The sequence below is a fragment of the Amblyraja radiata genome, chromosome 16, assembly GCF_010909765.2.
Source record: "Amblyraja radiata isolate CabotCenter1 chromosome 16, sAmbRad1.1.pri, whole genome shotgun sequence".
Lineage (NCBI taxonomy): Eukaryota > Metazoa > Chordata > Chondrichthyes > Rajiformes > Rajidae > Amblyraja > Amblyraja radiata.
This window is the reverse complement of record NC_045971.1, coordinates 31984627-32011898: the sequence shown is the minus strand read 5'-3', so window position 1 is coordinate 32011898 and position 27272 is coordinate 31984627. Positions and strand designations below refer to the sequence as shown.

General features: G+C 47.2%; 1 protein-coding gene and 1 long non-coding RNA gene across 2 annotated transcripts in view; one reads left to right on the top strand and one right to left on the bottom strand.

The window, feature by feature from the left end:
• The window catches only part of fam171a2 (family with sequence similarity 171 member A2), a 286830-nt gene that overhangs the window by 212433 nt on the left and 47125 nt on the right, over positions 1-27272 (bottom strand). The window lies entirely within an intron of this gene.
• LOC116982096 lies at positions 17252-25524 on the top strand. The gene is made up of 3 exons (XR_004414349.1): positions 17252-17546; positions 24144-24145; positions 25512-25524. It is a non-coding gene; the product is annotated as an uncharacterized LOC116982096 (long non-coding RNA).

The following is a 27272-nucleotide window of genomic DNA, read 5'->3' as shown; positions in this document are numbered from 1 at the left end:
ATGTTAGTACCTGCACTGATGTAAAGCACTTTGGTCAACGAGAGTTGTTTTTAAATGTGCTATAGAAATAAAATTGACTTGACTTGACTTGGTGTTGATGAGAGAAGCTAACAGGTTTGAGAGGTGTTGGTGCATTGGACCTGCGGCCATTTGGCAGCGTCCACACTCTGTAACCACACTGTTTAGTTTGAAGTCTGAAGAACGAAACGTCACCCATTAATTCTCTCCAGAGATGCTGCCTCTACCTCCTCCAGCTTTTTCTGTCTATCTTCTGTTTAGTTTAGTTTAATACAGAGCGGAAACAGGCCCTTTGGCCCACTGAGTCCGCGCCGACCAGCGATCCCCGTACACCAACACTATCCTACACACACTAGGAACAATTTACAATTTTTACTGAAGCCAATTAACCTACAAACCAGTACGTCTTTGGAGTGTGGGAGGAAACCGAATTTCTCAGAAAAAAAGCCACGCAGGTCACAGGGAGAATGTACAGACAGCACCCGTAGTCGGGATCGAACCCGGGTCTCTGGCGCTCGTAAGGCAGCAACTCTACTGCTGCAACACCGTATTTTGGAGATTAGAGAGAAGAAAATCACCAGCTGGAATCAACGGTGTTGGAAATGTGAGTCATTTGTTTCAGCTCCACAAGGCCGAGTTTGGGAACAGTGCAAGCTGAAAACCGATCTGGGGTTGCCATGGCGACAATCCTGTGCACAATAGGCACAGATCCGACTCTTGAAAGGGGAGTTTTCAAGTGGTCAGGATAAACACTGTTCCGCACCCCCCCCCCCCCCCCCCCGTGACTGTCTGAACCTTGAGCTTGTCATCAGGAAGACCGACAACAACAAAGGGTTTCAACTTAATAACCTCCTAAAGGAAAACAACAAACCTAATAACCTCCTTCGCCTCTCCTCTCTTCACCCCCCTACCCCCCTCTTCCACCCCCCACCCCCATACTTTCCCTTTACTGGAATCCCCAGCTTTAGTGAATGGAATTTAAGGCATTTACAACTGATGTAGGAAAACCCACCGGAAATCTAATCCTCCTCTTCCCGACAAAGTGTCAACAGAAGCAAAGCATCACTGTTTTCACAGTTATTGTGCAGTTGCAACCAGTTATAAGAAGCACGTTTTTGTTTGAAATCAGATCCGATGGAACGTACAATAGATCTATTTCAATGATTCAATGATACTTTATTGTCACATGTACCCAGGTGCAGTGAAATGCTTTGTTTTGCGTACAACATGGTAAAATCATACAGCAGACATCACCGAGGCAGTACACATGTGTTGCCACATTTTTGGCACTGACGTTACAAAAGTTCACCGAACCGTCCTATCTACTGCCTGCCGTCGCATGTCTCCATTCTTCCCCCTCCCCTCCCCCCCTTTCCCCTCCCCCCCCACAATGGGTCCCCCTTCATTCTCGGTGACTTATTGATTAGGAAGGCTACGTGTTACGTACTTCAATCTGGAAAGAGCATCAAATAAGTAACAAAAATCAGTCTAAAAGAAGAGCCCCAACACAAAACGTCATCTATCAATGTTCTCCAGAAATGCTGAAGATAGACACACAATGCTGGAGTAAGTCAGCGGGACAGGCAGCATCTCCGGGTAGAAGGAATGGTTGACGTTTCGGGCCGAGACACTTTATTCAGACTAAGAGAAGTGCTCAAGAACAAAGGTTCCAGAAATGCTGTCTGCCTGCCGAGTTACTCCAGTACTTTGTGTCTTTGTTTTGTGGGCCAGCATCTGCAGTTCCTTGTGACACCGACTAAAATTGCATTCCTGGAAAAGACTAGGAGTTACAAAAGCAAAATGAAAATATCTGAATCGAAGGCAAAAACGTCAGTTCCAATAATAGAATGTCGTGCTCTGACAAGTTTGTTCTGAAACTTCCGATATAATTAAGTGGCTTAAAACAGAACCTAATGAGAGTCACAGGTTCCCAATGCTGACACTAAGCACAGCAGGTCCCAAATGCCCCAGCAATGCAGCAAACATTTCCCACACTTCTCTCTGGTTATGGGGAGAAGGCAGGAGAATGGGGTTAGGTCGGAACTATTTCTGACACCTCTCTCCCCTTCTGAAGAAGGGTCTCGACCTGAAATGTCACCCATTCCTTCTCCCCAGAGAAGCTGCCTGTCCCGCTGAGTTACTCCAGCTTTTAGTGTCTGTCTTCGGTTTAAACCAGCATCTGCAGTTCCTTCATACACCTCTCTCCCCTTCACTGTACACCGGTGAGAGTTGCCATACAGGTACAGCAGGCAGTGAAGAAAGCTAATGGAATGTTGGCCTTCATAACAAGAGGATATCAGTATAGGAGTAGAGAGGTTCTTCTGCAGTTGTATAGGGCTCTGGTAGGACCACATCTGGAGTATTGTGTAGAGTTTTGGTCTCCTAATTTGAGGAAGGACATCCTTGTGATTGAGGCAGTGCAGCGTAGGTTCACAAGCTTGACCCCTGGGATGGCGGGACTGTCATATGAGGAAAGATTGAAAAGACTAGGCTTGTATTCACTGGAGTTTAGAAGGATGAGGGGGATCTTATAGAAACATATAAAATTACAAAAGGACTGGACAGGCTAGATGCAGGAAAAATGTTCCCAATGTTGGGTTAGTCCAGAACCAGGGGCCACAGTCTTAGAATAAAGGGGAGGCCATTTAGGACTGAGGTGAGAAAAAACCTTTTCACCCAGAGAGTTGTGAATTTGTGGAATTCCCTGCCACAGAGGGCAGTGGAGGCCAAATCACTGGATGGATTTAAGAGAGAGTTAGACAGAGCTCTAGGGGCTAGTGGAATCAAGGGATATGGGAAGAAGGCAGGCACGGGTTATTAATAATAATAATAATAAATTTTATTTAATGGGCGCCTTTCAAACATCTCAAGGACACCTTATTGATTGGGGACGATCAGCAATGAACACAATGAATGGCGGTGCTGGCTCGAAGGGCCGAATGGCCTCCTCCTGCGCCTATTTTCTATGTTTCTATGTTTCATCCCTATGACTCCATCACAGGGGATAGACTATTGACTGACGTTTACTGTGATGTAATTAAAGTGAAGGGGGAGATGTGATGTATTTGTAATGTGCTATCATTGAATGTATTAGAATGGAATTTGTGATGTATACGTAATGTATTATTTAATGTAAATGCCAGTGCCCCTTGAGGCCAAAAGCAGAAGCTGGCAAATGTACCTGTGCCTCGTGACTGAGTCAAGTGACCTTCGGGAAGTTTCAGACATAGCAAGTTAAATCTTACTTACAAGATGTCGGACGTGTATTCATTGTGCTGGTCACAACAGGGCCTGACAGAGAACGTTAGTTACATGGTGTCAAAGTAAAAAATATATCTAGAGGAACTCAAGCCTCCAGGACCACTCTCCATGAAAAAAAGAAAAAGAAAGGTCGGAATGGGAAGCGAGAGCGCAAGGAAAACAAGTGGGGCAATAAGTGTCACTGAAGAGCGTAGCTGGAAGCTAGAAGCCTAACCAGCAGGACACTTACCTGGAATGTTTTCCAGGGTTGTGCAGCCGCCATGGACTTCGGGTGAGTTCCAGGGCTGTGTAGCTCACGGCCATGCCCAGTAGCCACGAGCGGAGTCAGCCCGGACGTGAGACAAAGTCCAGCCGAGCGAAGAGAGGGTCCGACCGCGAGAAAAGCGGACTCGACCGCAAGAGAAACTCACCGACTCCCACTTTTATCTAGATTACTGTTCCTCCCACTCGTACAAAGACATTATCCCCTACTCTCAATACCTCCAGAGCTGCTACCGCTTGCAGTCAAGGAAAAAAGCATGGATGTATTTAAGAGAAGACTGTAGAAATAAAGGATACTTTGACTTTGACTTTGAAATACATGAGGAGAGAACAAAGCTCAATGAAATATTGAGCTGAGACTTGTGTAGGTCTGAAGAAGGGTCTCGACCCAAAATGTCACCCATTCCTTCACTCCAGAGACGCTGCCTGTCCCGCTGAGTTACTCCAGCATTTTGCGTCTATCTTGGGAGGAGACTTGAATGATGCACAAGCGTTGGTGTGGATGAGTTGGGCTGCATAGTCTAACTAGCTGCAATACTCAAGGTAATACTCAAGGAGGAACTGGGTTCACCATAAAGTCACCGAAGCAACAGGCAGTTCTTGCCTCCCCCGCCAGTGCAACGACCAGTCATACAGTGTGGAAACAGGCCCTTCAGCCCACCTTGCCCATGCCAACCAACATGTCCCAACTAGTCCCACCTGCCTGTGTTTGGCCCACATCCTTCTAAACCTGTCCTTCTAAACCACGTACCTGTCTAAATGTTTCTTAAACGTTGCCTCAACTACCTCCTTCTTCTTCTTCTTGCGTATGGTGTGCACAGCCTAAGGTTGTAGGACAACTTGTTCTAATTGATCTTATTTGATTGTGCAATTGTGCACGCCAGGTTGATTGCATTTGTTGAAACAGGGCGGACCACATGAAGGTTGCAATCACCCACCACAACTACCTCCTCTGGCAGCTTGTTCCACCCACCCACCACCCATAGTGTAAATAAGTAACATGGTTCTCGATTTCCCTTCTCTGGGCAGGAGACTCTGTGCATTTACTTTATCTATTCCTCTCATGATTTTATACACCTCTAAGATCACCCATCATCTTCCTGTGCTCCAAGGAATAGAGACCTAGCCTGCTCAACATCTCCCTATAGATCACACCCTCGAGCCCTGCCAGCATCCTTGTAAATTTTCTCTGCACGATTTCCAACTTGACAACATCTTTCCTGTAACATGGTGCCCAGATCTGAACCCGATACTCTAAATGTGGCCTTACCAACATGACCTATATAGTCTATAATATGTAAGAAGAAGGAACTGCAGATGCTGGTTTACAGTGAAACTAGACACAAAAGGCTGGATTAACTCAGCAGCTCAGGCATCATCTCTGGAGGTGATGTTTCGGGTCGAGATCCTTCTTCAGACTGAGAGTCAGGGGAGAGGGAAACAAAAGATATGAAAAGACACATGGAACAAATGGATGAAAGATATACAAATGAACAAATCAAAGGCAGCAATGATAATCAAGGAATGTTGGGGCTCACAATGGTCCATTGTTGGCTGTGGGGACGATGATAGCGAGTGGATTCGAACAATGAAACTCAGCAGAATGACAGTGAAACTAGTACGATGATTAGGGTGGGGGAGGGATGGAGAGAGAGGGGGTGCAAGCAGGGTCTGATGAGCCGCAGATAGGAATGTCTTCAGACGACCAGAACATGAGGCACAAACCACTGCGTTAACCAATAACATATGTTCAAGAGAAACAACCAAAGCCTGCAACTTTGGTGAAGTTGCCATCCACAAACAAAACCTGATGTATCTAAAATTATTTATTCAGTAGCACATCCAGTGTGGCTGCAGAGCCACGAATATTTCACATTCCTCCCCTTCATTGGAGCGATTCTAAAGCAGTGACTCAGGACCTGTGTGTGTCTGTCACCCCATTGGCTCCTGCAGCAGGGGAGGGGGGCTTGCTACAGACTACGCAAGTTCCACGAGGCTGCAATGATATCGCTTGGGTGGCAAGTTCACCCGGAAAAGGATGAAAATTCAGTAGCCACAACCGCTGTGTGGTGGCATTGTGGTGCAGTGGTAGAGTTGCTGCTTCACAGCATCAGAGACCCGGGTTCCATCCTGACTACAGGTGCTGTCTGTACTGAGTTTATACCTTCTCCTCGTGATCTGCATGGGTTTTCTCCGGGTGCTCCGGTTTCCTCCCACATTCCAAAGATGTGCAGATTGGTAGGTTATGTGGCTTCTGTAAAATTGTCCCTCTGTCTGTATGATTGAACCAATATATGGGTGTTAGCTGGTCAGCATGGACTCGGTGGGCCAAAGGGCCTGTTTTCATGCTGTATATCTCAACCAAACTAAACTAAACTAAACAAACTAAGATTCAGGAATGCTACCAGCTACTAGCCACCCGCAGGACTACCCTGCTGTTTACAAGCAGCCAGTGGGTCCATCAGGCATTTTGAGGATAGAATGGATGCAATACTCTGCCAGTGTGGATAAATGGGGCTCGCAGTAAACAAAAGCTAAAAGTCCTGGTGCAGCTCAATGGATCAGGCAGCATCTGTGAAGAAAATGGCCAGATGACATTGTGGGTCGGGATCCTTGTTCAGACAACCCAACCCAAAACATCGTCTGTCCAATCCCCCCACTGACGCTGCCTGGCCCGCTGAGTTCCTCCAGCTCTTTGGGCTTTGTTTGAGATTCCAGCACCTACATTTTCTTGTGCCAGGCATTATAGAATATTGGGAACCACAATCCCGAATAATAATGTTATCCTTAAGTTGGAGATGATTGAGGAGACTTGGCTGGGATTCAATCCATGGTCTCGTTATCTCATTAAAGAACAAGCTGATACTTCAGTGCTTTACAACCAATAAAGTACTTAAGTGTTATAAATGTAGCAAACATAATGACCAATATGGACCCAGCATTGTCTACACGAGTCTTTATAACTCCAGTGGCTCTACGCAATTCCAATTCCCAAATGCTCGGTAGTTTTTTGGAAAATTAAGACTTGGGAACTCCAGGATACCTGATGGACAATGATGGGGTCCAAACGCCCAAGCCCTGTGAAAACAACACTACTCTGGGAGTGAATGATGAACACAACACTCTGGACTAGTTTCCCCAGCAAAGCTTCACAAGATACTTGGATGGAGAACACACCAGTTTGCATTTGATAATCTTGTTGAACTTGCCTGAAATAGCCTGGTCAAATGTGAAGGGATCTGGAAATGGTCACTACTGTGTATAACTTTGTCCAAAGTGTATATTGAATTATGTGGTTCTAAACTAATTGTCACCCAATCCCAAGATCAAATGAACTTGTATATTTTAATTTAGTTTAGAGATACACTGGCATCTTTAATCAGTCCTTGTTTCTCTAAATGCAACTAAACCCAGTCTCTCAAATGCCATTTAATAACTTTCTCACCACTGGCTGATAGTTTAGTTTAGTTTAAGATGCAGCGTGGAAACAGGCCTTTTGTACACACCGACCAGCGATCGCTAATTCTGCCCTATACACGCTAGGGACAATTTACAATTTTTAACAAAGGCAATTAACCTACAAACCTGTACATCTTTGGAGTGTGGGAGGAAGCCGGAACTCCCGGAGAAAACCCACGCAGTCACAGGGGGAACGTACAAACTCCGTACAGCAAGTACCCAGGATCGAACCCAGGTCTATGTCAGGTGTTGCCCAAGTTCCATGGCTTTTCTCAGCCCTTCTTGAATATCGGCACATCATTAGTTATTCCTTTTCTCAATCTCCTCAATATAGATTAATATAGATTTCCTTTCCCAATATAGATTAAAGTGTGATGAGCTCTATCTTTTTCCCTTTAGGGTTGTTTAATGGTTTCAGAGGTAAACATTCCCATTGTACATGAGCTAGCAACAGGGGAAGGGGTGATGTTTCAGAGTGGATTGTGCAGAATTATAATAAAGATGACTGATGATGGATTGCTTCCACTGATGCACAAGTTTGCAAAAGAGGCCACAACATTTCACATCTATCTGACATAATTTATAGACCTTTGGAAGAGTCTTTGCGGAGAAGATTGGAAAGTAGAATGCTGCACCCGAACAAATAGAGCAGAAGCAATGTCCGTAAATCACAGCAATAGAAGCAAGCACGAGTCTGATGAGAGGCCCTGAACCGAATCGTCGCCTATGCATGTCCTCCAGGGATGCTGTATGACTCACTGAGTTACTCCAGCACTTTATATTCCACTCAAAATTCCAGCATCTGCCATTCCTTGTGTCTACAATGTTCCTTAAGCACTTTTTAGAAGCAGTGAGATGGTTGTTTTTAACATATGTGAATATAGTTCGGCATGGTGGTGCAGCAGTAGAGTTGCTTCCATACAACGCCAGAGACCAGGATTCAATCCTGACTACAGGTACTGGCTGTACAAAGTTTGTACATTCTCCCATGATGTGGGTTTTCCCGGGCGCTCCGGTTTCCTCCCACACTCCAAAGACCTACAGGTTTGTAGGTTAATTGCCTTTGGTAAAAATTGTAAATTGTCCCTCATGTGTAGCACAGTGCTCGTGTACGCTGATCAGCACCGACTCCGGTGGGCCATAGGGCCTGTTTCCACACTGTATCTCTAAAGTCTCAAGACTCCCAAGGCAGTGGAATTAGTTATAGAGACAATGGTCGTGCAGATTTGATGGGCCGAATGAACTCATTGTACCAGTGCAGTTTTGTTGCAATCAATGCATGAAGTTGGGACCCTATTCACTGTTGTTTCATTTTAATAACCCGCCAAAGAAAACAATCTTGTCTTTTTTTGACCTGGTGCAAGATTGTGACTTCAGCTCTGTATTAATCAGAGAACTGCTACAGATAAGCAGCTAGGTCAATGTGACTGTTAAGAATATTGTGTTACAAATCAAACCACAGCTGTTTCCCATTAGAGTCCATATGAAGAAGCAGCTCTCAGCTCACAGAAAGGAGGATTGTTCTACTAGTAGGCTGGTAAGTAAACCTCCACACAGTGGCTGTCTTTATCCATGGTACACCAAAGCCACTGATAACTGACCTAGTGCCCCAGGTCCTCCTCATATGCCCACCTGGAAATGAAGTCCTGGGGCAGCGGATGATGCACTTTCTGAGCATAGCTACACCCACCTTGCCCTGGGGAACACCTGCGGTACTGAGACTGGCTTGGTGCCCAGAGTTGGAGAAAGAAAATCAGGTGCACAGGTTTTAATCAGAAGAACTGCTGCTTATTTCCAGAATGCCACATGATGGAGATGAAGCCTCGTTGCAATGGTGCTGTTGAGATGATCTATTGATTATGTTGCTTTGATGTGCCGAGGCTCTGTAAGGCACGGGTCAGACCACATTTGGAGTATTGTGTAAGAAGGAACTGCAGATGCTGGTTTACACCGAAGATAGACACAAAAAGCTGGAGTAACTCAGCGGCTCAAACAGCGCCTCTGGAGAAAGCAAATAGGTCGCTTCTTCAGACTGAGAGTCAGGGGAAAGGGAAATGAGAGATATAAATGGTGATACAGAGAGATATAGAGAATAAGGGGTAAGCCATTTAGAACAGAGATGAGGAAACACTTTTTCTCACAGAGAGTTGTGAGTCTGTGGAATTCTCTGCCTCAGAGGGTCATGGAGGCCGAATCTCTGGATACTTTCAAGAGAGCTAGATAGGGCTCTTAAAGATAGCGGTCAGGAGATATGGGGAGAAGGCAGGAACGGGCTACTGATTGGGGATGATCAGCCATGATCACATTGAATGGCGGTGCTGGCTCGAAGGGCCGAATGACCTGCTCCTGCACCCATTGTCTATTATTTATTGTCATATATTGTGAGCCGTTTTGGACCCCTTATCTGAGGAAGTGCTGGCATTGGAGAAGGTCCAGAGATGGTTTACCAGAATGATCCCAGGGATGATCGGGTTAACATGTGATGAGCATTTGAAGGCACTGGGCCTGTACTCACTGGAGTTTAGAAAGATGAGGGTGAACCTCATTGAAACATACCGAATAGTGAAATGCCTGGATAGAGTGGATGTGAAGAGGATGTTTCCACTAGTGGGAAAGTCCAGGACCAGGGACCATAGCGTCAGAATAAAAGGACATACCTTTAAAAAGGAGATGAGGAGGATCTACATTCAACAGCTCCTGACTAATATCTTGCACTTATTACTGGAGCACAACAAGGAAGCCAGAGGGCAGGGCCTGCAGTGTGGTGAATACATCCACATGAGCAACATTTTGGAGAATGAGTAGACAATCCATGGAGGAAGCTCCCATGGGAGATGGTCAAAGCACCAAGTATTGATTGATTCCAATGCATCTTAAAGCAATCACAATATGCATGTACTCCCCCAACTACATGGCAGGTTACATCCTTGTACTCCCACCCAGAAAGAAGTCCTGATCCATGTTAGACTTTGCAGGAGTGCCTTGTACACAACACTCCTGTTGTAATCTTACATTAATGTTACGGCCAATTCCAGTACAAAGATAGGTTGTGAAAACTAAGATCGGTAGCTTCTGAACAAATACATTTAACTGGAGGTTGAAGCACGCTATCAATGCAAGGGGGGCACAGTGGTGCGGCTGGTAGATCCGCTGCCTCACGCACCAGAGGCCCTGGTTCGATCCTGACCTTGAGTGCTACCTGTGTGGAGATCGCACGTTCTCTCTGTGACTGCGTTGGTTTGCTCCGGATGCTCCGGTTTCCTCCCACATCCCAAAGAAGTGCGGGTTTGTAGGTTAACTGGTCTCTGTAAATTTCCCCTAGTGTGTAGGTGGTGGATGAGAAAATGGGCGAACCTGGAACTAGTGTCAGCATGGATTTGCGGGGGGGAGCCCAAGAGCCCCGTTTCCATGCTGTATCTTTCAATGAATCAATTAACGGTCGGCCTGTTAAGGCCAAGTCAGGATAAAGATAGGATTTGAGACCAAAGATTGGCAACATCTAATCACATCCATAAAATCAGGCACGTATGTTCTTATTTAGGACTGGTAATTGGTATAAAATAACCTGGTTTCAGGTTCAAACTCTTACCCTGTATTGGCCACTAAATTGTAAAGTAATTAAATATCAAAAATGTTGCTGAAAAAAAAGTTTAATTTTGCAAACCCAAGTACAAAACCAGCAGGAAGCCAATATTGGCAATGATTTTTTTTGTTGTTATTTTGATTACTGATTAGAATTGATTTGAGTCACCACTTGATCTGCAAATTGGTCGATCTATATCAATCCTAGACTGCGATAGAATGCCCCTCCAGGGAACTCTGTAACCGAGACCTTCAATCACTGTCCCGCACTTAACACCAGGGCTGGGGTGCTGTTGTACTACAGGAATGACCCCGACAGAGGGGAGATGATCAGCCACATGCTGCAAACCTTTCATCAATCAGGGACTGGCCTTTCCCATCACCTGACTTCACCTCCAGCAGGTTTGCCAACAACTACTATCAATAGGATGAGGATTTCTGACAAATATAGATTAAAAAAATGTTAACAATGCCAACATTTGTTTTGTTACAATGTGAGCGTCACGCTGGTGCAGCGGTAGAGTTGCTGCCATACAGCGCCAAAGACTCGGGTTCTATCCTGACTGCGGGTGCTGTCTGTATGTAGTTTGTACTTTCTCCCTGAGACCTGCGTGGGTTTTTCCCCGGGTGCTCCGGTTTCTTCCCACACTCCAAAGACGTGCAGTTTTGTAGGCTAATTGTCTTGAGAAAATTGTAAATTGCCCCTAGTGTGTGTAGGATAGTGTTAGTGTACGGGGATCGCTGGTCGGCGCGGACTCGGTGGGCCAAATGGCCTGTTTCTGTGCTGTATCTCTAAACTAAACAAATGGAAAATATGCAGAATATCAAGAACTTCGACTGGCCATAGGTGGATGGGTGGATATTAAACTTTCAGAAATCACAAGACTGAATAAATCTTCCTCAAACCCACTCACATTTTTGGATCTTTACAGCAACCAAGCCACCTGCTTGATTCATTACCTTTTCACTTTCTCGCCCAGCTTATTAAACATCTGCTCTGTGTCGGAACTAGGAAGATGAAGAGTTAAATCTGTACCAGCAAGCTTAATTTATCAAAGACATAAAGTGTTGGAGCAGCCCAGAGGGTCAGGCAGCATCCCTGGAGAACATGGACATGTGATGTTTCGGGTCGGATCCCAAGCCAAAACATCACCTGTCCATTCCCACTACAGACACTGCCTGACCCGCTGAGTTATTCCAGCATTTTGTATCGTTTTGTAAACCAGCATCAGCAGTTCCTTGTCTCCAGCTTGCTCTGTCACTTCAGCCACACACGTTGCCCTTTTGCCTTTAACCTCAGTCATAAGTCCACAAGACATAGAAGCAGAATTAGGCCATTCGGCCCATCGAGTCTACTCCACCATTCAATCATGGCTGATCTATCTTTCCCTCTCAACCCCATTCTTCTGCCTTCTCCCCATAATAACTGGGGCATGGCAACCTCTCGCTAGAAGCTCCTGGCTCTAAACCTGCAGAAACATAGAATGTCTTGGTCCGGAGTGGACCAGGGAACGTTAGAGGAGCGGTCGGTGTGGCGGTAGATGATGGCGCTGACGGATGGACGGGGACGGGCACGTGGAAGTGAGGACATCGCGGTCGAGCGAAGAAACAAAGGCGGACCCGGCGTGGGGAGACTGCCGTGAGGGAGGGGGAAGGTCAAAGGGGGGGACTGGCCAGGTATGCAAGCAACGAATATCACTGTGACTTGTCACATCTGACAATAAAGTATTCAATTCAATTCAGTGAGCAGCTTACAACCCAGCGGTATTTGAATAGCGATTTGTCTAACTTCAAGTAAAGGGGCTGTCCCACTTGGGCGACCTAATTGCCGAGTTTAGAAGAGTTTAGGAGAGTTTGAAAAAATGTCATGTTGAAGACCTTCGACTATGTAGAAGACCTCCTTCGACCTCCCTTTGACTATGTTGAAGACTATCTACGACTACCATCAATTACCTTTGACTACCCTCAATTACCTACGACTAACATGCCTACCTACTACGACATACTTCGACTAAACCTACGAGTAAAAAAAGTGTAGATTTTTTCCATGGCGACCTTTTTTTACTCGCGGGCATTTTTCAACATGTTGAAAAAAACGCCACGACCTAGCTGAGGCCTCGAGTACGCGGGGACTACTCTCGAGCATGAAGGAGAGTTACAAAGACCTCCTACGACCTCGTGTCGGCCATGCTGCGAGTATGAGTCGAGGGCAAACTCGCCAGAACTCGCGGATTAGGTCGCTCAAGTGGGACAGCCCCTTAACCCTTGCTTTCCTTCTCTCTCCATCCCCCCACCCCATCCTAGTTTTGCGACTCGTTTACAGTCCTCCTGATTAAATTTTACTGATTGTATGTCTCGTTGTCGCCTTCCCTTCAGCTAACAAGAACCGTACTACATTTCCTTGATCAACTTCCCCTTTGATCTGTCATTTTCACACCTTAACCTTTGATATGTCTCCCTCTCCTCTGACTCTCAGCCTGAAGAAGTGGTCTCGACCTGGAACGTCACCCATTCCTTCTCTCTAGAGATGTTGCCTGTCCAGCTGAGTTACTCCAGCATTTTGTGTCTATCTTTAGTCCAGATTTACACAGGGATAACTTGACACTGTCAGCCTTGCAAATGAAGCTCTCACTCTCAATGCAACAGTGCAAAAGTGACCTTCAAAGTGGTTGTAAAGTTGAATTAGGTAGCCTGGAGGCTATTGAGAGCCACCATCTCTTCACACCATCCCCCACCTTAAAACCCCTAGCAACCTCAGTCTCACCAGGTTCACTTGGCCCCAGGCTGCGGGAACAATTCCAGAATTCCACTGCTCATTTGGCAAGGTGTTTACCGGCAAAGAAACAAAAGAGCCAACGGGATTTCAGCCCTGTGCTTTCTCTGAATACTTCCCGGTGTCACAGGAGGCCACTCCGCCCATTTGGTGCATGCTATATCCCAAGCCCAGAGGCAAGAGATTCTCTCTAAAGTACATTCTTCTTGAGAATGGGCAAAACACAAAGTGCTGGAGAACTCAGTGGATCGGTGTGCCCATCCCAGTGGAGGGAAATGGACAGCCAACATTTTAGGTCCAGGTGATGGTCCTGACCCGAAACGTCAACTGTCCACTCTCCTCTACGTGATCCACTGAGTTCCTCCAGCAGTTTGTTTCATCACATATCTCGAAGCACTCCTGAAAATCACTAACGGTCACGATGCGGAATCAGAACACGTCCTCAAGATTGTGCCTGAGTCACAACAAATTTCAGAGTGAGGACTCAATCTCCAACAGGTTTTGTGTTTGATTTGTCATGCGATTTCCAGAGCTAACATGGGGCAGCATCTTACGCAGCAGGATGGCACAGTGGCACAGTGGTAGAGTTGCTGCCTTAACACTGCCAGAGACCCAGATTCAATCCTGATCACGGGTGCTGTCTGTACGTTCTCCCTGTTACAGCGTGGGTTTTCTCTGGGATCTCCGGTATCCTTCCCACACTCCAAAGATGTACAGGTGTGTAGGTTAATTGGCTTGGTATAATTGTAAATTGTCCCTTGTCGGTGTGGGATAGTGTAAGTGTGCGGGGATCGCTGGTCAGTGCTGACTCAGTGGGCCGAAGGGCCCGTTTCCATGCTGTATCTATAAACTAAATTAAACTAAACACCTCTTCTATTCTGCCCTCCATCTCTCTACATCTCCCTACACCATGCTCTCTTTCCCTTCTATAGAAACAAGTAACTGCAGATGCTGGTTTATACCAAAGATAGTCAAATTGCTGGAGTTATTCAGCGGGTCAGGCAGAATCTCTGGAGAAAAAGGCCGGGTTGATGAAGGATCCAGACCCGAAATGTCACCTCGACTTTTTCTCCAGAGATGCTGCCTGACCCACTGAATGACTCCAGCACACTTTGACTATCTTTGGTATAATTCCACAGATTCACCATCTCCTGACTAAAGAAATTCCTCCTCATCTCCTTCCTAAAGGAACATCCTTTCATTCTGAGGCCGTGAACTCTGGTCCTAAACTCTGCCACTTGTGGGAACATCCTCTCCACATCCACTCTATCCAGGGTTTACACTATTCGATAAATTTCAATGAGGTCCCCCCTCATCCTAAACGCGACGAGTACAGGCCCAGTGCCGTCAAACGCTCATCATGTGCAGGAATGAACTGCTGTTGCTAGTTTAAACCAAAGATAGGCACGCTGATCGGGCGGCGCGACTGACGTTGCAGCGGCCTCTGCAGTCTGTCTGTGTATTTTTTATTTTTTTGTCCCGTTGAGGGTTTAGTTTGTTGCGGGTTTTTAAATGTGTATGCGTGGAGGGTGGGGGAAACTTTTAAATCTCTTCCCTGCATGGAGACCCGACCTTTTACCTGTCGGGTCTCCGTTGCCGCTGCTGCGACCCGACTCCGGTGGATGGTGACACCGGGAGCTCGCAGGTCCCCGGTGGGAGACTGCTTTGCGGGGCACCGGCAACGGCGACTTCTCCCGCTCGAATTGCGGGGGTTCAGAGTGACCTGGAGCGGAGCCTTACAATGCCCGGCGAGGCTTTAAATTGCCGCGGACTTGCTAGCGCCCGCCGCGGGCTCCAACATCAAGACCCGGGGCAGGGCCTTACATCGCCCGGCATGGCTTTGAGTGGCCGCGGACTTGCTAGCGCCCACCGGGGCCTTTGACCTCGACTTCGGGAGAGGAATGGAGAGCAGGGGAGAGACAAGACTTTGCCTTCCATCACAGTGAGGAGGAGACTCAATGTGATGGATGTTTGTGTGAATTGTGTTGGTGTGTGTCTTGGTTCTTTTCTTGTATGGCTGCAGAAACCAAATTTCGTTTGAACCTCATGTGAGGTTCAAATGACAAATAAAAGGTATTGTATTGTATTGTATTGTATTGTAAAAGCTGGAGTAACTCAGCGGGACAGGCAGCATCTCTGGAGAGAAGGAATGGGTGATTCTTCTGAAGAAATGTCTCGACCCGAAACGTCATCCAAATGCTCATCGTGATTCCAATGGTTATGTTGTGCTTGGATCACGGCTTCTAAACAGTGGGAAACATTCTGGGAGACTGGAATTTCAAATTGGCGGACAATACCACTTGGACTGGATAGATATTTATCAACTTCGCTTGTGCAGTAGAATTAGAGACACGTTCTGAACATTAAGTACAAAAATGTGCCAAATCTTACTGCTCCCGTGCCATTAAAGGAATTCTCCTAATTGCAGATAATCTCCATATGTTTCACAGTGGCTGGCCAGAAGGAGAACAAAGTTCTTTGGTGAGCAAGTATAGTTTTAAAAACGGAGAACAGAAGATGGAGGCCGAGGCCAGAAATCAGGAGCAGAGCCGACAAAGAATAAAATGGAGAGATCTACGATTGATCAAGGATTAATTATTACCGAGGTTTGGCTTTACGAGGTCTGTAGATTGGACGAACAAGGGAAAACCGAGCACTATGGAAAGGGCTGTAGGAGCAGATGGTCTGGCTAACGCCCCACTCACAGCATGGAAGCAAGCGTGTTGTGGTGAAGCCACCAGGATAGCAACATTGACAACGTCGATAGATTCAAAATGCTGGAGTAACTCAGCACAACAGGCTGCATCTCTGGGTAGAAAGAATGCGTGACGTTTCGGGTCAAGACCATTCTGCAGACTGAGAGTCAGGAGAGAGAGAGAGACATATGGAAGGTTAAGGAATGCAAATGACAGATCCAAGGGGACGATGATCAAGGAAATGTAGAATGGTTCATTGTTAGCTGATGGGAAGGTGACAAAGAGGCAGTGTCAGTGTCTGAAGAAGGGTCTCCACCCGAAACGTCACCCATTCCTTTTCTCCAGAGATGCTGCCCTACACGCTGAGTTAAGGGCTGTCCCACTTGGGCGTCATTTGCGCGTCACCATGTCACCACGCACCATGCACACCATGCGCATGTAATGCACGCCATGCGCACATCAAGTGCGCGTCGTGCGTCATGACGCGTGAGTGATGTCGCGCAAATGACGCCCAAGCAGGAGAGGCCCTTTACTCCAGTTTTTTTTAACTATCTTTGACTGCAGAGATTTCACCTGCAGGTTAGAAGCTTGAGAAGAATTTCTGTCCTTCCAATTTGCTGGGAGCTCTTGACCGACAAGAGTGGCGAGGGGTGAGGGGGAGTTTAAGATTACAGCCCAGTCACGCTTGCTAGGAACTGGGCATTGAATGAGGCCAAGATCACGCTGGGCAATGATGCCTGTTGAAGTCAGACAGTCCACTCTCACTATGGTGGCCACCATCATAGCTCCTTGGATAAAGTCCTGGTGACCAACTGAATGAACGATGAACGATTCCGTGTTATCACATGTGACATATCACGGTGAAATCCTTTGGGTTTTTTTTGTTGCATACCATGCACAAGGTATGAGAAGTGTAGGAAGGAACTGCAGATGCTGGATAAAACCGAAGATAGACACAAAACGCTGGAGTAACTCAGCGGGACAGGCAGCGTCTGTGGAGAGAAGGAATGGTTGACGTTTCGGGTCGAGACCCTTCTGCAGACTGACGTCAGGGGGGAGGGAGATACATAGATAAGGAAGTTTGAAGGTGTGAAAACAGGTCAAAGGGAATGGAGATCAAAGACAATGTAGAATGGATCATTGTGAGGTTGGAGAAGGTAACAACAGAGGTATGAGAAGAGTATAGGGGGTGACAAAGTTACGTAGTGGTCAAAGTAGTCCCAATGGTCTGTCTTTGTTCTCGGAGGGGCCCCGCGCCAGGTCCCTGTTTGTTCTCAGCAGCAACCACACACCACACTATTGGCAAGATGCAAGGAACAATACAGGGTGCTCCAGTGTAAACTGCTCCACTGCGCCATGTTGGTAAACCATGAAATAAAATCAGTCAACGGTGGCCACAGCAAACGGACCACACACCTTCTGTGGGGAGAAGGACGGCTACCGATTCACGTTCGCGACCAGCAAATTCTGGTGTTCATTTAAGATTTCCAGCAACTGTAGATCTTTGCTTTGCAACATGTGCGGCACGGTGGCGCAGAGGTGGAGTTGCTGCCTTACAGCGCTTACAGTGCCAGAGACCCTGGTCCGATCCTGACTACGGATGCTTGTCTGCACGTTCTCCCCGTGACCTGCGTGGGTTTTCTGCGAGGTCTTTGGTTTCCTCCCACACTCCAAAGATTGTCGGCTAATTGGCTTGGTATAAATGTAACATTGTCCATAGTGTGTGTAGGATCGTGTTAGTGTCCGGGGATCGTTGATCGGCATGGACCCGGTGGGCCGAAGGGCCTGTTTCCGCGCTATATCTCTCACTATGGTGGCCAGCATCATAGCTCCTTGGGTAAAGTCCTGGTGTCCATCTGACTATTGACAAGATGTCGGGACCAAGGCAGGGTGCAATATAAACTGCTGCATTGATCAATGCTAGTAAACCATGAAATAAACACAGGCAATGGTGGCCACACCAAACGGACCTCACGGCATCTGATGGAGGAAAAACATCTATTGATTCACATCCGTGACCAGCAATTTCTGGTATTTATTTAAGATCTCCAGCATCTGTCGACCTTTGCTTTCCAACATCTGGCCAGCACAGACCACACTTTGGCTCGGTCTGATTCCGTGGAGTTTGATATCATCTGTAACAAAGCTGGGGCAGCAGGGATCAGACGCTGCTTCAAATCAATTTGCTGAAATCAAACATCTGACCCAGTATTATTTACACAGCAGCTGCACACCCAATTTTGACACACAAGTGGAAATGAAACTTGTACGATCCATTCTCCCGAGAGAGGATAAATGTATTATCCCAGTGGGGGAAAAGGTTATTGACAAACGTCACATTGAGGTGGGCTGCAATGTATTTATACTTGAAAGATACAGCCTGGCAACAGGCCCTTCGGCCCACTGAGTCCGTGCTGAGCAGCGATCACCCCACACACTATCCGACACACTGTGCACTGTATACACTGTAAATAGATTGATTGTAATTATGTCTTGTCTTTCTGCTGGCTGGTTAGCACGCAACAAAAAGCTTTTCACTGTACCGTGGCAATAAACAAACCGGAAACTAGAGACAATGTTTTTTTTACCAAAGCAGTGTGAGGAAACTGGAGCACCTGGAGAAAACACACGCAGGTCCCAGGGAGAACGTACAAACAGACAGCACCCGTACCGAGGATCGAACCCGGGACTCTGGCGCTGTAAGACAGCAACTCAACTGCTGTGCCACCGTGCTGCCCCATATGGTTGATAGTGTCAGTGTGGAACGCTGCTCTTTTACATTAAACACAGGGCGATCATGACTTTGGGTGCTGTCTGTACGGAGTTTGTGCGTTCTCCCTGTGACCTGCGTGGGTTTTCACCTGGATCTCCGGTTTCCAAAGACATACAGGTTTGTAGGCTAATTGGCTTTGGTAAAATTGTAAATTGTCCCTAGTGTGTGAGGGATAGTGCTAGTGTGTGGGGATCGCTGGTCAGCATGGGCTCGGTGGGCCGAAGGGCCTGTTTCTGTGCTGTGTCTCTAAACTAAACCTTTGCACGTCCAGCGACTGCTCTCCGGCCCTGCCTCAGTGCTCTGAGTACCACGGCAGTGGGCACGGCATTCCACTGGCTGCATCCTCCCCTCACCATGACCACTCTCCTCCACAGCAAAACTCCAATAATCCCCCATCAAACTATTCACAGACACCAGTGGTCAGGCACGAGGCTGAGGGTGAGACTTCAACCACTGTCTGTCACTCCCTGGGACTCTCCTGTTAACATCTCTGGCTTCACGGGCTATTTTATTAAACCCACTGTAACATCCATAAGCAAAAGTAAATTAAAAGTATGTCAGGATACTAACAGGAGTGACCTGCAATTGTCTGGAAAATTAAAGGGCCAGTCCCGTCATAGGTCGTTACAGGTCGCCAAAAATTTTCAACATGTTGAAAATCCAGCGGCGACCAGAACAAGGTATGACTCTTTGGGCGACTGCTCAATCGCCAGGGTGTCTCCTGTATGGTCGTGAGTAGTCTCCTCGGTTGCCCAAAGAGTTGGAGCATCTTTCTGGTCCCCGCTGAATTTTCAACATGTTGAAAATTTTCGGCGACCTATGACGGGTGCCAGCAGTCTCCGAAAAAGTCGCGTAAGTGGGACAGGCCCTTAAATGACCAACCCAATTCCGAGTGTGCCAGGTTCCCAGTGAACAAGCAACTCATGAAGTCCAGAAATCAAACCACGTTGCTGACTTACTTTAGTTTAGAGATTCAGCATGGAGTCGGGTTCTTCAGCCCACCGAGTCCATGCCGACCATTGATCACCCGTTCACACAAGTTCTATGTTACCCACAAAATTCACATCCACGCTCGGTGCAAACTGCAGTGGCCAATTAACCTACAAACTCGTACGTCTTTCGGATGTTGGGAAACCGGAGCACCCGGAGGAAACCCACGAGGTCATAGAGGGAACGGGAAAACTTAACACAGACAACAGCCGAGGTCAGAATCGAACCTGGGGCTTTAGTGGCTACCAGCTGCAGCACTGTGCTGCAGTCAACGGATTGGTAATGGGGGAAATAGCCTGCCTAATGTCATCAAAACCCCGTGATCGCATCATAAAGAACAACACAGAACCCCAATCCACAAAATGGCAGCAAGCCTAAGATTGCGTAAGGAAGGGTCAGAGTGCATCACTGTTATATGTACCAAAAACAGAACAATGAAATTCTTACTTGCTGCAGCATAAGTCTATCAACACAGTACTCATAGATAACACAAGAAATAAAAGTTCAATAATTTAAATAATAATATTAGTACGAAACAAAAGCAATTAGTAAGAAACATTAGTACGAAAAAATAATATTAGTACGAAACGGTCGCTCGTGCAACCTAAAGAATCTGTTGTTTAGTTGGCGTTGGTAGCATTTATGAGCCTGGTGGTGGTTGGGAAGAAGTCGTTCCTGAACCTGGATGTTACAGTTTTCACTCCTATATCTTCCTATAGATCTCTTCAGTGGCGTGGAGGTCAGTTCACCATCTTTTGTCATCTCCTACGAACCAGGTCGTCATGTAATATGCTCACTACTGTGCATCTGTACAAGTTCAGGAGCGTCTTCGTTGACACACCAAATCTCCTCAATCTTTGTAGGAAGTAGAGGCGTTGATGGCCGTTCTTTAGGATTGCATCATTGTGCTGGGTCCAGGATAGATCTTCAGATATGCATGTCCAGGAACTTGAAGTTGTTGCCTCTCTCCACCACTGACCCACCGATGAGGACAGGGTTGTGGATCCTCCGTCTTCCCCTTCCAAAGCCAACAATCAGATCCTTGGTTTTATTTACATTGAGAGCAAAGTGGTCGTTTTGGCGCCAGTCAGACGATCGATCTCCTTCCTATATTCTGACTATTTGCCCAACAATGGAGGTATTGGTGGCAAATTTACAGATGGATTTGGAACTGGATCTGGTTACACTGTCATGGATAGAGTGAGTAGAGAGAGCAGGGGACACAGCCTTGACGTGTCCCTGTGCTGATGGTTATTGTCTAGGAAGCTTAGTGCGGATGGCGTTCTTTCATGGGGAAGTCGAGGATCCAGTCACAGAGACCCAGTTCCCTGAGCTTGATAACCAGTTTGAAGGGGATAATGGTGTTGAACACTAAGCTGTAGTCTGTGAACAACAGCCTGACGTATGTGTTTTAATTGTCCAAGTGGTCCAGTGCAGAGTAGAGATCGATCCTCCATTGACCTGTTGTGGAGGAAGGCAAATTGTAGTGTGTGGAGGATCTTGTTGAGGTAGGAGTTGGTATGCACCACAATCAAACTCTCAAAACACTTCATCATCACAGACGTTAAAGCCACTGGTCGATATTCTTTGAGGCACGTCACCCTACTCTTCTCGGGCCCATTATTGATGTCCTTTTAGAGCAGGTGGGAACCTCAGAGTTCAGTAATGTGAGGTTGAAGATGTCTGCAAAAACTGCAGCCAGTTGGTCCAGGCAGGTTTTGACAACGTGACCAAGTGTACAACAGGTCCAGACACTTTCAAAGGATTCACCCCACTGAAGGATCTTCTGACGTCAGCCTTGGTGACTGAGATTACGATGTCATCGGGGGGGTATGGGGGCCCCGAGAAGCCACAGCAGTGTTCCTCCCTTCAACCGTACAGAGGACTCTTTCAGGAGTGATCCCTCGTTCAGGAGTGATCCCTCGCTGTTTGTTGAAGTGAAGAGCTGATTTTGTATTGTAAATTCTTTCGAAAATAATGCATTCAGGAAGGGCGGCACAGCGGTAGAGTTGCTGCCAAACAGCGCCAGACACCCAGGTTCGATCCGGACTACGGGTGCTGTCTGTATGTTCTCCCCGTGACCTGGGTGGATTTTCTCCAATTTCCTCCCACACTCCAAAGACATACAGGTGTGTAGGGTAATTGGCTTGGTATAAGTGTAAAATTGTCCCTAGTGTGTGTCGGGTAGTATTAATGTGCGGGGATCGCTGGTCGATGCGGACTCAGTGGGCCGAAGGGGCCTGATTCCGTGCTGTATCTGTAAAACTAAAACTAAAATGACAACAAAGTGCTTCTGCCCGGGCCTTCCTGTTTCAATCAAAGCATCACTAAATTGGTAGCTTGCGATTAATGTAGTTTATTGTCACGTGTAGAGGTACGGTGAAAAGCATATGCTGATGATAATATGTTGCATGGTTCCCCACGGAGGGAGCAGCGGCACTTGGTGAATCTCATCCATCAGTCAGGTATGGGAAACTCAAGCGTTAACCCTAGCGTTAAAACTGCTGGAGTAACTGCAGCTCCTTTGTGTCTACGTTAAACAAGGGAACTTGCATTCTCAGCAGACGGTCTATCACCACACAAAGTAGTCCCTTAGATAGACGCAAAAAGCTGGAGTAACTCAACGGGACAGGCAGCATCTCTGGAGAGAAAGGGTGGGTGATGTTTCGGGTCGAGACCCTTCTTCATTCACCCATACCTTCTCTCCAGAGATGCTGCCTGTCGCACTGAGTTACTCCAACATTTTGTGTCCATCTTCGGTTTAAGCCAGCATCTGCATTTCCTTCCTCACACTGGTCCAGAGTTGTGTACAAGCCACATCATATTGTACAACTAACACACAACAGAAGTTTTCATTCGTGTTCTCAAATTTTACCGTTTAGATTGTGTGAGAATCAGATTATCACAAAGTACCCGTCTCAGGAGTCTGTTGGGAGTGATCTTACCCCCAAGGTCCTACTTGCTGCATCTGCTACATATCCATCCCCTTTATGAAACATCCCCATGAAAATAAAAGTTGGACGAAGCCTCGAGTTTGTGGGATCCGTGCAGTGCCGGGCTTTACTACAGAATGATTTACTTGCACTCAATCAGCGGTGCTCCCACACAAAGTCATCGCTCAATGCCGGGGTAGGGATGGGGGAGATCAGATTGACTTGGGGATTTCAGATCAGGCAGGGTGCCATGTAGGGTTGCCGACTATCCCGTATTAGCCGGGACATCCAGTATATTAGGCTAAATTGGTTTGTCCCGTACGGGACCGCCCTTGTCCTGTATTTGACTGCTACTACTCGGGTCGAGGGGACTGTCGGATTGGAGCACTGCGTTTGGCCCCGCCTCACCCATCCCGATGCAGCGCAGCCCATGGAGTGCAGCAGCAGCACCTCGCCCGTGGCCCGGTCGGTCAGCAGCCCGGCCAGCTGTCCAACCTTCGGACCTTCGCTTACTGCCGACACCACCACCCCTCCTTCTCATGGCCGATCATCGATTCATGAGTTGGATGGGATGCCGGACTTTGCATGCAGCTGAACACAAAGCCCAGCCGGCGGGCCAGCTGAGGAGTTTTGGCCCGGGCCACGCAAAGTCCGGCGCCCGGGCCAAAACTCCTCAGCTGGCCCGTCGGCTGGGCTTTGTGTGCAATCCAGCACCCGGGCCAACTCATCATTCACCCAGCCACGGCCGAGTCGGTCAACGAATTGTGACCTTTTGTCCCTTATTTGGGAATAGGAAAGTTGGCAACTAGCGCCAGGATATGGGGAGAAGAGGAGGTGGGGAAATTGGAGAAGTCGTTGAGGAAGGGTTTTGTATCAGAGTCAAGTTCAGATCACAGCGAGTGGGACCAGGGTGGGGCGGTACAGAGACGCCATCTACTGTGAGGAGGGGGGGGGGGGGGGTGACAGTTTGAAGGCAGATGTAGAGAAATGAAGTTGGACCTTGGTCCTAAACATGCACAGTTTGCAGGCAAATTCACCAGCGAAGCAGCATTAAAGTGTGCGGGAAGGAACTGCAGATGCTGGTTTACACAGAAGATACACACTAAATGCTGGAGTAACTCAGCAGGACAGGCAGCATCTCTGGAGAGGATTCCTTCTGTCCAGAGATGCTGCCTGTCCCACTGAGTTACTCCAACATTTTGTGCCTATCTCAAGCACCATTATAATCTGGCTACTCGGTGTCCATACCCACTGCACAGTCAGCTCAGGGTATTTGAAACTGGAGCAGGTTACTTTTGAGAGGCTTTTAGATAGGAACATGGACTTGCAGGGAAGGGAGGGATTTGGGGGCCAAGATGCGATTATTTTGGCATCATGTTCGGCACTGACATTGTCAGCCGTGCTGTACAGTGCTATGTACGCCTTAAAGACGTCTTAAAAGCCAGCATGCAGAATTGTGCAATCGACATCGACAATTGGGAGGCCAATGCCAATGACAGGAAACTCTGGCGAACCATCATCCAAGAAGGAACAGTGACCTTCGAAGCCAAGAGATGCGCAGAATTAGAAGAAAAAAGAAGAAAACGGAAAGAGAGGCAGCAACTACCAAAACCCGATCTGCCGACTGGAATTACCCGTCCTGAATGCCGAAGAACTTTCAAAGTCAGGATTGGACTCATAAGCCACCTGAGAGTCCATAAAAACAACAGAACGTAGACCATCATCCTCGACCTCGAGGGATAGCCACAACGCTATATTCCATAGGTAGACAAAATTGCTGGAGAAACTCAGCATCTATGGAGCGAAGGAAATAGGCAACGTTTCAGGCCGAAACCCTTCTTCGGACTGATGCAGGGGGGGGGGGGGGGAAGAAGAAAGGAAGAGGAGGAGCCAGAGGGCTGAGGGAGAGCTGAGAAGGGGAGGAGACAGCAAGGGCTACTGGAAATTGGAGAAGTCAATGTTCAGGCCACCGGGATGCAGACTGCCCAAGGTGCTGCTCCTCCAGTTTCCGGTGGTGCTCACTCTGGCAATGGAGGAGACCCAGGACAGAAAGGTCGGATTCGGAATGGGAGGGAGAGTTGAAATGCTGAGCCACCGGGTGATCAAGTTGGTTAATGCGGACCGAGCGGAGGTGTTCGGCGAAACGATCGCCAAGCCTACACTTGGCTTGCCGCACCCGCTGCTGCACCCGCTGAGTTTCTCCAGCAATTTTGTCTACCTTCGATTTTCCAGCATCTGCAGTTCCTTCTTGAACACGCTATATTCCATAGACTTGATAGAAGCATATGTGTAGGAAGGAACTGCAGATGCTGGTTTTAACTGAAGATATGACACAAAATGCTGGAGTATCTCAGCAGACCAGGCAGTATCTCTGGAGAGAAGGAATGGGTGACGTTTCGGGTCGAGACCCTTCTTCAGACTCATCTGAAGCATATAACCCAACAGGGGGTTGCGCAGCTGGGCATCGAGATTATTAATGCTTACACACGAGGTTAAAATCTGTTGGAATTCTATTTGTCTTAAACTAAAAGTTAATGCCTCGACTGAACTATGGGAGAGAGAGGCATTTGCAACGAGGACACCTCACCTGTAGCAAGTTCAACTTTAATGGGATGGAATGCGAGAGGAACAATCAGCATTGACTCCCTGAACGACAAGCACAGGGCTTCTAATCTATGTAAATATAATCCACTACACAAACAGCCCTTGACTAGTCTCTTGATGTGCAACCCACACACTTTAAATCGCAGGCCAAGTTCTGCAAGGCCTCTGCGCCACACAATCCCACAAAGGTTCCCCGAGAAAGGAAATCAATTTACAGAGCAGCACTTCTCCAAAGCCAGATGCAAAGCTGCCTGCGGCAAACAAAGAAACGAAATATGTGGCTTGGCCCGAGGTGCTTTTTCCCCTTCTGATGAATCCAAATAAATTTCCAGCTTTCAATCCACTTTCTACCACGTGAGAAATTCATACTTCATCTGGTTTTCTGTGCTGCGTTTTATGCCCAGTTCATGCAATGCCCCAATAAAAGCATCGTTACAGGATCACTAGGGCGGGGGAGCGGAACCGCTATCCCCTCAGCCAGAACTGTCAGTGAGCCAAGAAATCACAGGATGCTCAGCAGTGTCTATTCCCCTTATAACTCAGAGTAAAAGACATCTTTAAATTAAGAAATAGGACTCAACGCTGACAGACAGTAACAGACACACAGAGAGTCAGAGTGAGAGACAGACTGAGACAGAGGGAGAGACAGAGTCAGTCACAGAGAGAGAGGCACAGAGCGAGACAGAGGCACACAGAGGGAGAGACACACACAGAGACAGAGGGAGAGGGAAAGGGAGAGGGAGATGGAGAGGGGGAGAGGGACGGGAGTAGAACGTGAGAGAGCCCATAAACACACACCGACTCTCTCTGTGAACTCCTCGTTACTGACAATCACTCCCGTCTTCATCACAAAGGGAAAGGAAACTGTTTCAAAGCGTTTGTTTGCCACAAAGCTCAGGCTGACTGTATTACTCGCTGACGGTTTGAACTGTTGCATTGAGCTCTATAGAACACATTTCCTTTTCGCTCGGCCCTTCAAGTCACTGATGCATTGGCTGCTGTGTGAATTATTCCAACTAAAACGCCTATTTGACAAGAAAGCCGTTTCAGAGTTCGCCCACTTGCTTTTAAATTTGCTTTTAATTGCACGAATCTCCTAAAATGGTCCAATTAAACCATGCTTCCTCTCCCTTTTGTTAAGATGAAACATTTGTGCTCTTAGACTGGCCAACAATGACCATTTTCATGCACTGGCTGCAGCTTAGCTGGGTGTTGGTAACATGCCTGCTCTTGTGTTTGGAGACTGATGTAGGGAGCAGGGTGTGTGTGGCTGTGTCCGTAACACAAGGAAGACCAAAAACATAGCAGAAGTTCTCAAATTGTTGTCCATCTTCTACCATCAGCGGCTGTTAACTTTGTCACATTACTAGTTTCCACCAAGACTGAGTGCTGGAGTAAGTCAGCAGATCAGGCAGCATCTCTTCCACAGCCAACAATGTACCACTGTGGGCTCCACCCTTCCTGAGTCATCAGTGCCGGCTCTGATTTGTTCGGCACCTTTTCAAACCTCTAGTTTCCCTCTCCCCTGACTCTCAGTCTGAAGTAGGGTCTCGATCCGAAACGCCATCCATTCCCTTTCTCCAGAGATGCTGCCTGACCCTCTGAGTAACTTCAGCATTTTGTGTCTATCTTTGGTGCAAACCGGTATCTGCAGTTCCGTCCTACACATCTCTGGAGGACGTGGATAAGCGATACTTCAGGTCGGTTCTGCCAACTAGATTTTCCTCAAATCACATTAAGACAAAACTTACACCCTTATTTACAGAAATTGAATGATTGTGCCTTTATAACAATATCTACAACGGGTGATGGCAAATCATTTTTGTTTTATCATCTTCAGAAATAAGCATTGAAAGGGTCCAATTGAGCTGCTGATGTACCATTGCTCATTTACAAGTCAGATTACCAGTGCCAGCAAACTT